Genomic DNA, 10,435 nt, shown 5'->3' on the forward strand with positions numbered 1-10,435 from the left:
CGATAACAACGGTTGAATTCGTTTAGTTTGTGCTTTTTATAGTTAATGATTTCAATCACGGCTTGATTAACCGACAGTTCTTTACCATCGATAAATCTTTTAAAATCATTATGCAGACTCTCGCTTAGATTATTAGTAGTAATGCAATTTCTAAATGCTGCGAAGCGATTTGTTACACCCTTTATGCATCTTGTGACTAAATCGGTTTTTAGGTAGGTATCAGCGTAATCTTTAAATTCAGGTGTCCATAGCATTTCAAACATTTTGTAAAGAGAATGGAATTCTTCTACGCTTGCGGATTCAATCAAATCTCTTATGTGCTCTTTGTATAGATTTTTGTCGTCACTGGAAGCACTCAATTTTTCCAGCTTCTCGGTGACATTTCTTTTGATGTGATTCTGACAGAAAACCAAATTTTCCTTTCCCATTTTGCAGGAAGATAATATTGCCGCTACTATCCCTGGTTCTCTGTCGCAAACGATAGGAACATTTCTTCCGTATTTGTCTAGTTCCAGTAAGGAAGCAACAAGTTTCCAAAAATATTCGTGTGTTGTTTTTAGTTTTTTGTCATGGATCATGGCAAATACCGGGGTTAATGGCTCTCCCTCTATTTCGGGATTAACAGTGCAAACGAAAGACACGTAAAAATTACCTATTCTGAAGGTCGTGTCATATCCTAACATTAGCTTAACATTCGAATCATCGTAGGATAGCTTAAAAAATCGGTTCACCATAGTTAAAATGTCAGGCTCGACCACAATACAGAAAAAACTTTTTCCAATATATTCAATGTGTAATATTCTTCCTTTTAAAGGACCATCAGCCAATTCAATCAAATTGAAATAAGGGTCATTCGAAATTTTGTTTTTTCGGTCGAAAGCGTATTTACAGTTTTCAGCTTGTCTCAAGTTTCGTGGACCATGATCTTCAATCTCATCCGGATGAACAGAAACTTCATGACCAAGAAACCTTTTATTTTCATATAATTCCATGGTTTTTTCGAGTGTTTCTCTGTAACAATCTGCCGGGTTTATTCTACCACTCTCAAAAAACTGTTTTTGTAAATTACGCACGCTTTTTATGGTTGTTGTGTGCGTTTTAAATTTTTCACTTGTGTTTCCGAACCTCCGACGCACACTTAATTTTTCGTCACCAGTATACTGAATCAAAATAGCAATCGTTTCATCGCTACTTTTTGTTGACAATTTGAAAAGGACTTTTTTAAATTGAGAGTCACATTCGAGTCCGGCTCCAATCCTTCTATAGAAATATTGTCTAAAGATTTGCAAGTCTTCAATATGTTTCATAGCAGTTTCCCTCCAAAAAAATCTATCATTTTTGACATCGTTTTCTTCCTCCCTTGACACTCGAAAAGCGAATATTTCGCCGCTTTTGGGGTACACTTTCTGCGGAAGCGGAGTGGTGTACACTGGGCCGTCTTCCTTTTTTGACTTTAATTCTTGCAAGAAAATCTTCGCTTCTTTCGATGTTAAATTCTTATAACAGTTTGTACGAAATGCTTTATTATCACCCTCATTTTGTGATATCTTTGACTTCTTATTTTTTGCGGTTTCGTCAACATCTGTCGAACGTTTCATTAGTGGTTGAAGTTGAAGGGGCGATGTTCCTTCATTCTCTTTTTTGCACTCCATTTCTTGTTTCAGCCAAACTAGATCCTAAAAATTTCCATATTTTTTATATACTGTAGAAATTTTTAACCTAAATTCCACCTTGTACCATTCATAGTACTGTACTCCATAGGCACTACTTACATATCATAAAGCTGGTAATGATGTGATTCTCAAGCTTCGAAAGAGGATCGATATATTGGATCAGAATGCAAGGGCCGACTGTCATTAAGTAACTGTGAGACTGAGAACTTCCTATCCGGTCTAAGGGCGAAATCAAAAACCTCAAATTTATTTCATTCGCATGGAATTTATTCGCTTTTCATACGAATTCTAAAGTACACTGACAAATTTCAGATTTAAGGGCTCCCGAATTCCTTACTCCCGCTGTCTTCGCCTTAAGATAATGCCAGAGAGCGAGGGATCGCGACCCCGTCGCAGTGTTTTTCATTTAATTTTTGATTAATATTATGACGTTCAATTACATTCCTACGGCCATTTATTCGCGGCTTATACAATATATGGTAGTTGGGAAAAAATGCTACAAATAAAAGCATTCCAAAAATTTATCACTGAAAATGTCAGTAAAGTTGACAGGTTGCTTTACTTCACGTTTGATTATTGGTCTATTATTGAATGTTACCCAATAGTAGCATGGTGCATTTGTTATTTTTTTCGAAATAAGTAATTGTCGTTTTTAGACGCGTGTGAATTTTCTTAGGTTTATTTCCGTCGCGAATCCGTTGGAAAGAAATAGCTGGAATTTCAAATATCATTATAGTTAATTATATTATAGAATATACTTTAAAACTTGATTCCCAATGCCATAGTCGAGGCTTAAAGAGTAGTTTTAAAGGAAAAACCGTATGACAGACCACGCAACGTTAAGTACCCGATCTATTACTCAAAATCCCCAAGCCTTGGATGTTGCAGCCACAAGCTTACGAATATGGTAGATAGAGGCCATTGGCCAATAAAATTTAACACCAAACTAGACTATTGCTTACCTGAGTTTTCTTACTATTCGTACACATGGAAAATTCAATTAGTTTAGCATAACTAGTGATGTATAAATTGAACCGTGTTGCGTTTTAAGTCTCCGAGCGCACTGTCCTTTCGAGACAGTGTTTGGGTGATCGAGTGAGCTGTGGCATAAGCCGCATAGCGGCATAACTTTAAAAAATAATTTGTTCTTCTCAAGTTCGTCTGCTACTATTTCTGGTAAGATTATTTGTAAGTGACAGTGTATTAGTGTAACCAATGGAATTTCCTCATCGTCACGGGCTGGGAAAGAAGCATAATCTTTAAACTAGTCCTTGGAAGTTGGGACCAGTGACCCCCCTACCGCTAGTGTCCGAAATAATAAAATGGTCCACGGACTGGTCCCCACCTTTGTTCTCGTATAGATTTGCAATTAATAAACTGGTCCCGAGGACCAGTAATCCCCACTTCTTAAATTAAAAACTAGTCCAAGCAATTAATAAAATGGTTTTATAATTGAAACGTGTTGCGTGGTATGCTTCCGAGCGCGCTGTCCTTTCGAAACAGTGTTTGAGTGATCGACTGGGCTGTGGCATAATTTAAAAAATAATTTGTTTTTCTCAAGTTCGTCTGCTACTATTTCTGGTAAGAGAATTTGTAAGTGGTAACCAATGGATTTTTACATCATCATCGACCAATTTTGAACAAGGACTCCCGATGATGTTAAAATGATAGTCTGTCGCAAAGGCATATCAAAGTCTATATTATAATCCAATAAAATTATAATAATGATAATAACCCTCCAAATACAAAACACGAACCCTTAAGGCATGTAAAAATAACTAAAGACTGTCCTTGACATTTAGGGACTGAAAATATATGAACTTTTATGCTTCGGAACACACTTTCAAATACAGAAATAGGCATATTTCTTATTTATTAGTCCGTTGGACTATTTTATTAGATCCGACCGGAGCCTCCGAGCTGATCTAGGCCCGTGCCTATCGCGAAGCGAGAATATTTTTTAAACTAATTTAGTTCGCCGTGTTTTCTCGCTTGGTGGCACTTTTAGTACCATAAAATAAAAAATAAGTTCAGCCCCCTGACCCTGTCGACTGCTAAAATATTAGGTCAAAGCATAGACGTAGAGCGGTGAAGCCGAGGTCGCGAATAATAAAAAACTGTTTTAAAAAATTTCCAAAGACGTTTATTAAACAATCATGTCAAAGAAGTAAAGGATAAAAAAGTTAAGGTTCAAAAATTAAAGGTTTCCAAGGAGTAAAAAAATTCCTCTTAGAGTATATTAAAACCGTGAATTAGCAAGAAATTTTTTTACTAAAAAACCACAATGTTAAAATCTCATAATTAATTTTGTTGTCCATACAATCGAACCAATAGATTAATAAAAAAATATCCCTTAAAACAATAACGTTAATTTAAGGGCGAAATCCTTCTCTTTCTCAAAATTTTTATACTTGTCCCTAAAATATCAACGATAATTTATGGAAGGCCAGGGTCACAACGGTAATAAAAGCGCCACCTAGTACACATATATGGTAAAGATCTTTCCTCTATGAAGCCAGATATTTCCCCACATAAAAATCGACACGCACGGGCCTAGATCATCTCGGAGGCTCCGTTCCCTATAGGACAATTTTTTTAATCAAAATTGAAAGTTGCTACACGATTGCAGATTTGACTACGAAACTTCTCACGGCATATTAAAACATGTGCAAGACGAGAAGGTTGTGTAAATTACGTCGAAGTAATTGCAAAATGGTAAAAGCTCTTATTCGGTAAGAATTGCATTAAATAGAAATAGGTATTTGTGAGCTGTCTCAAAACTTTTGAAAAAATGGTAGAAGGATAGTTTAAAAAATTAAATTGGAATTTTTTCTCTCCAATGGTATTTTTGGACCAGAGTTTGCAGAAGAACTGAAAGGTGTGCAAGACGAAAGAGCAGTGCAAACCATATTAAAACTTTCGTATAGTCGTAAGATGGTAGTTTTAATATTTTTATATTCTATATGTTGTAATTTGAGCAGGCTTTGACGAAAAACATGTGCAAACCATGTAAAAACTTAAGTAAAAAATGTTGGTAGGTTTAAAAATACATGAATATGTTTTAACTCTATATGTTGTATTTGGAGCTAAAAAAACGTCTGCAAGACGAAAAACCTGTGAAACCATGATAAACTGTAATAAATGGTTAGATAGTGGTTTTAAAATTAAAAGGGGAGCTTTTTACTCGATATGTGCTATTTTGAGTAGGGTTTGCGGAAAATCATAAAGGTGTGCAAGACGAAAAACCTGTGCAAACCTTTTTAAATTTAAGAAAAATGGTTAGATAGTGGTTTTAAAATTAAAAGTGGAGCTGTTTATTCGATATGTGCTATTTTGAGCAGGGTTTGCGGAAAACCATAAGGGTGTGCAAGACCAAAAAACCGGTGCAAACCTTTTAAAATAAGAAAAATGGTTAGATAGCGGTTTTAAAATAAAAAGGGGAGCTTTTTAAAAGTATATGTGCTATTTTGAGCAGGGTTTGCGGAAAAATATTAAGGTGTGCAAGGTTTGCATATAAAGTTGTGAAAAGTAGTATGGGGGGGGGGTAGGGTAGGGTAACGACTTCTCGAAACGTGCGCAAGTTTTGCATATAAAGTTATGCAAAGCAATATGTGGTAGGGTGGCGTGTTCTTGAACGGTGTGCAAGGATTGCAATGTGACAGGTGTGCAAACAAGTAATGAGAATGAGGATGGTGTGCAAGGTTTGCTTATAAGTTGTGCAAAATAGTATGGGGTAAAGGGGGGTGTGTTCTTTAAAGGTGTGCAAGGTTTGCGTTATTTAGTTTGCATACGCCAGGTGTGCAAACTAGTAGGGAGAAGGAGGATGGTGTGCAAGGTTTTCTTATAAAGTTGTGCAAAGTAGTATGAGGTGTGGTGGGTTGTTGTTGAAAGGTGTGCAAGGTTTGCGTAATTAGTTTGCATACGCCAGGTGTGCAAACTAGTAGGGAGAAGGAGGATGGTGTGCAAGGTTTGCTTATAAAGTTGTGCAAAGTAGTATGAGGGGGGGTGGGTTGTTGTTGAAAGGTGTGCAAGGTTTGCGTAATTAGTTTGCATACGCCAGGTGTGCAAACTAGTAGGGAGGATGAGGATGGTGTGCAAGGTTTGCTTAATTGGTTTGCTTATAAAGTTGTGCAAAGTAGTATGGGGTGGGGGGGTGTTGTTGAAAGGTGTGCAAGGTTTGCGTAATTAGTTTGCAGGCGCCAGGTGTGCAAACTAGTAGGAGTTTTGAAAGTTGTGCAAGGTCTGCAAAATCAGTTTGCTGGTGCCAGGTGTGCAAACTAGTAGAATTTTTGAAAAGTGTGCAAGGTTTGCATAATCAGTTTGCAGGCGCCAGGTGTGCAAACTAGTAGGACCCCTTTCTATTAATAATAATAATAATAATAATAATATCATTTTTATCTTTCTATTAATAATAATAATATGACTTTATCTTCCTATTATACATTTTGTTTTTAAATATTTATTATAAATTTTCTCTTTTTAGTAATTATTATAATATTGCTTACTAAATATATGCGTTTCCAGTATTTAAATAAACATTTTAGTCCAAACACTTTTATGCATGATCCCTTTATTCTTCGCGCTCTAAAAATAAGCCTGTGAGTTCTTTAAATACCGCCCATAGCCAGAAGACCATGCGCGGGCCTCAAGTAGCGTAGGCTACGATTAAAACCATCAATTGAATGACTGATTTGTTTATAAGTTAATCAATTTTATAAAAAGGGAAGATTATATACGCCTTGTATGGATTTAAGTCTAAAATGCCTGCGGTCACATGTTTTGCCACGGCTAAAAGAAGCTAAAAGTTATTTTATCTATTATCTATATCTAACCAAATTTTCGAAACTACCAAAAAGAAATAGAAACCATTAATTTAGTTATAAACGGCTAAGAATCAAAGATACTGACAGAGTACACTAATAAATGTCTTCCTAATCCATTTTTCAAATTATTCAAAAATCCTTGAAGTGTTCAGTAGCAAGTAAGTTTGTGAAATTTTAGCAAATAAAATATAAGTTTGAATTATTAAATTAAGACCTAGACATATTTTGAATAGTCTTTATTTTCCACAATTACATTTAGAGACATTTAGTAATTATTTGGTTATATGGCATTTGGTTATTAGATTACATCATCAATATTTTACATGATTTTTAATAACTCGTAAACAAATTCTTGCGAGTGGACGAAATAGAGAGTCACGGCCAGTTAGTGAAAATACTTGTAATTCCAATATTATGAGGGTTTCCAAATGTCATATTCCCTTCATGATACTCACTTATTTTTAGCTATATGTTTAAATATACTTTAGTTTCTGGCAGCGACCTCTACTATATTATTACGTTTACTCTTGTTCTGGCACATGGTATTGTTAATTAATATTCAAGTTGATTGCTTCGGTAATGTCCCCCTTGTTTATTTTATGGATATTCTCTAGTTTAATGACCAATGATTTGAAGGCATAAAATCACGGGAGTGACATCACTTTTAACTTCACCATGCACTGTGAAACATGTCAGACGAACACTTATTTTGAGTTACCCAGTACTGCTCGTGAAACCAGATATATTACTCACTCTGGTTTTGAACGCACTGTCATAGCACTGACTTTTAACGCTCTATTAGATGATCGTGTATAAAATAATGAGAATTGCTCTAAGCAATTTAGTCATAACATTACAGATAGCAACAGGGATATATTTAATTTTAGAAGTAGGAATGGAGAACAGAGTAATCTTGGCGCGCGTCAAAGTTCCGGACGGAAGGGTATGAAAGAAGAGGCAGGTCATAGCGACAGAGCTAAAAAGGAATTATGTCTTTTTCGCCGTCCCCATCAGTAGTGTCATCAAAACGTAGTTTAAGAGAGCCAATAAGATAATTTAAACTTTTAGGTTACATGTTGGAGGGAGGGGTTCTATACTGGCCTTCGAGTCGGACTGAAGTAAATACTAACCGTATTTCATTTCTACTTCTAAAATTAAATCTATCCCTGTAGTAATCAAAAAATACGATGCGCTACAAGAAGTTGTTTAAGGTTACAATTGTGTAATATAAATATCAGAATCTCTTAATACTGATTTAACGTGAGTGTTCCACTTTAAAACATCTGCTATATTTAATTTTGTATCAGTGCTTTCCAGACGCTGGGTCGCTACACATTTTTAATATTTCGCGTCAAAAATACTTCATAGGATTCGTGGTCAAAATGGAAATTGTAAATTATGGTTAAAGGTGTAAGTCACGAGGATACTTTATGTCATCAGTGACCACAAATAATTTCACGATCTAGTTTCCACGTTTAACACAGGCCATAAAATGATTTTTTTTACAATACATTTTTATCAATAATACAAATTGTTCAAATATCTTCTATAAAGTGTATGTATGCAAAATGGATTGGCTGAAGGACCAGATTTTAAAATTTTCAGTTTTAAAGTCACGATTATAAAATATCAAATATTTTTAAAAAATACTTATCGTAGTATAATAAAAAATATCTTTGTTGATAAAGATAGAAAGAGTATAAGATAAGAGAACCAAATGGAAGGACTGAAGTCCCAGATATTGAGACGTGATTATGAAAAAGGAAATAATTGAAAATAATTTCTTTTCTTCGTTTCGTCACTATAATTCCATTCGCCCAAAATATTTTACAATGAACTTTAACTTTTTTTTCGACATTGCATGTGAGAGCAGAGAGTTTTAATTTCACTTTCAAATTTTGGCAGGAAAATTGTTAGTATAAAAATATAACAATATAAAACCTTTGTGCAAGGCTTCCATTGTCGTTTTTATGTCTCTGATTTTTCCCTCTTTAAGTCTCAATAATTTAGGAAGCTGTTTTCCGGAGCTTTAAGAAACCATGTTTTAAAAGAAAAAAGTGATTACTTTCCTTATATCTGCGCTATTTATTTTAAATTTTTAACTTGCGAACCACAATATCGCGCCATAAATTCAATGGGGTCAGCTTCGTGTCTATATATATTTTTAGGTATTAATTACAATTTTCCTTATAAAGTTGAACTTGAATTTTGGAGATCACAAAAATCTGAGAATTGTATTCCCATAGTAAGGTATAAATATTCGCGAATACAATTTTTATCTCTAGTACTTTATCTACAGAAAGTTACTATAGCTTACTATTTTACACAACTTTAACGATAACCTTACTTTATTAAGCAAAACAGACATATGCTTAAAATTTTATGAAATTTTGGAATAAATATCGCTCGAGGGGTCGGACGTTTGTCAAAATCCCGTACAGTTTGTTTGAAATCATCTATTTGGACTTGATTTCAAGATTTCAAAAATCTCAGTCAGAATCTCAAAATCCCGTACACTAAAATGGCGAACGTCCGACCCCTCGATATCGCTTGTAATTCACGAACCTCAACACGAAAACGAGCTGTTGTTAAAATAATGTCAAATTCATTAAGAAAACCCAGAAACGTTATCCATTATTAGTTCAGAGATTTACATTGTCAATAATTAGCATCATATGCGTGACTTTTTTATGTCATTATTAAATTCCGAATTTTCTACTGTGCTCATTACAGTGTATCTTTACGGAAACGTTGCTATTTCACAAGATTTGAATTTAAAACTGCAATTAGCCAAGTTAACTTGTTAGCATTGCGAAGGCTAGGCCCGTTTCTTTTTCAACCAGCACGACAATTCGAAAAAATAGTTTTGTTGTATTAGTTATAGTTGTAATAATGATGCAAGAGTTTTGTATTGAAAGTCTATTCACTTATAAAAACACTAAATCAACATAACCTGTTACTAAGGAAAACGTTCGACCACCTTGTTTTTCAACAAGCTTGAAAATGCCACCAAATAGATTTGAACTTGCTTACGTTTTAAACTTACATGTACAGCGAATAAACTTGGAAATGTCACACTTTTAATAGAAACCTGTTAATTTAAAAGTGTTCCGAATAGTAACTTCGCTGTAGATTTAAGAAATAGGATGGATTGGACCACCAACAACCCTATGCTTTTTCCAGGGGAAATCTAGCGGAAAGACAATTTCTTTTCGTTTAAAATTACTGGTGGGTGACACATTATATCTTCAAGACCTAGCGGCCCTGAAGAATAGCCAAAAACGTTAAACCCAGCATTGGCAAGTGCCACTAGCAAAATGCGATACCGATACTTCTTGTTTGTTAGGAGTTTTTTTATACAAATAAGCTAAAAGGAGAAATAACATGGCGCTCGTATGCATATTAACTCTGTTTTAGATTTTATCGTCAATGCCTAGAAATAGCTAAATATTTATGACTAAACTTCGAATACCTAGCTGTTTTAGAAATCTTTTTGGATTTGATCAGCTGTCTTAAAAACCCTTTATTACCTGGTTACATTCTTATATTGTTCGCATCACCCTAAATACGATCAGTGTTTAATGATACATGATCATTGCCAGTATCTCTATGGTGAAGACGAAAGAAGCGACTCCAAGCATTGCCGCCCACATTCCCAACTTGGCTTCGATGTCCTTGAACCTGAGGACATGTACTTCATTCTCAGCCGTAGAATGTTCGAATTCGATGTGGTAGTCTCTCTTGAGGGAGCTTAGCCACGGTGTTATTAGGCCAGTTTCCAAAAAAGGCCGCAATCTGTAATAATGAAAGGATCATAATTACAATTTTTTAATCAGTGGCGTAAATTTCATCTCTAGGTTTCACATTAAGCACGACTTCATTAACACTCAAGGTATTTCGACGGTGTCCTCCATTAGATCGAATCCCTTTCGACCGATT

General features: G+C 34.9%; 1 long non-coding RNA gene across 1 annotated transcript; it reads right to left on the reverse strand.

The window, feature by feature from the left end:
* Window positions 1-1,263: 1,263 nt before the first annotated feature.
* On the reverse strand, window positions 1,264-2,141 carry LOC149646224 (uncharacterized). The gene is made up of 3 exons (XR_016371770.1): window positions 1,977-2,141; window positions 1,773-1,892; window positions 1,264-1,676 (listed from the first exon to the last, which is right to left on the reverse strand). It is a non-coding gene; the product is annotated as an uncharacterized LOC149646224 (long non-coding RNA).
* Window positions 2,142-10,435: the final 8,294 nt, after the last annotated feature.

The sequence above is a fragment of the Phalangium opilio genome, unplaced genomic scaffold (assembly GCF_054372755.1).
Source record: "Phalangium opilio isolate 3A_F unplaced genomic scaffold, DU_Popi_V2 ptg000089l_1, whole genome shotgun sequence".
In the NCBI taxonomy this organism is placed as follows: Eukaryota; Metazoa; Arthropoda; class Arachnida; order Opiliones; family Phalangiidae; genus Phalangium; species Phalangium opilio.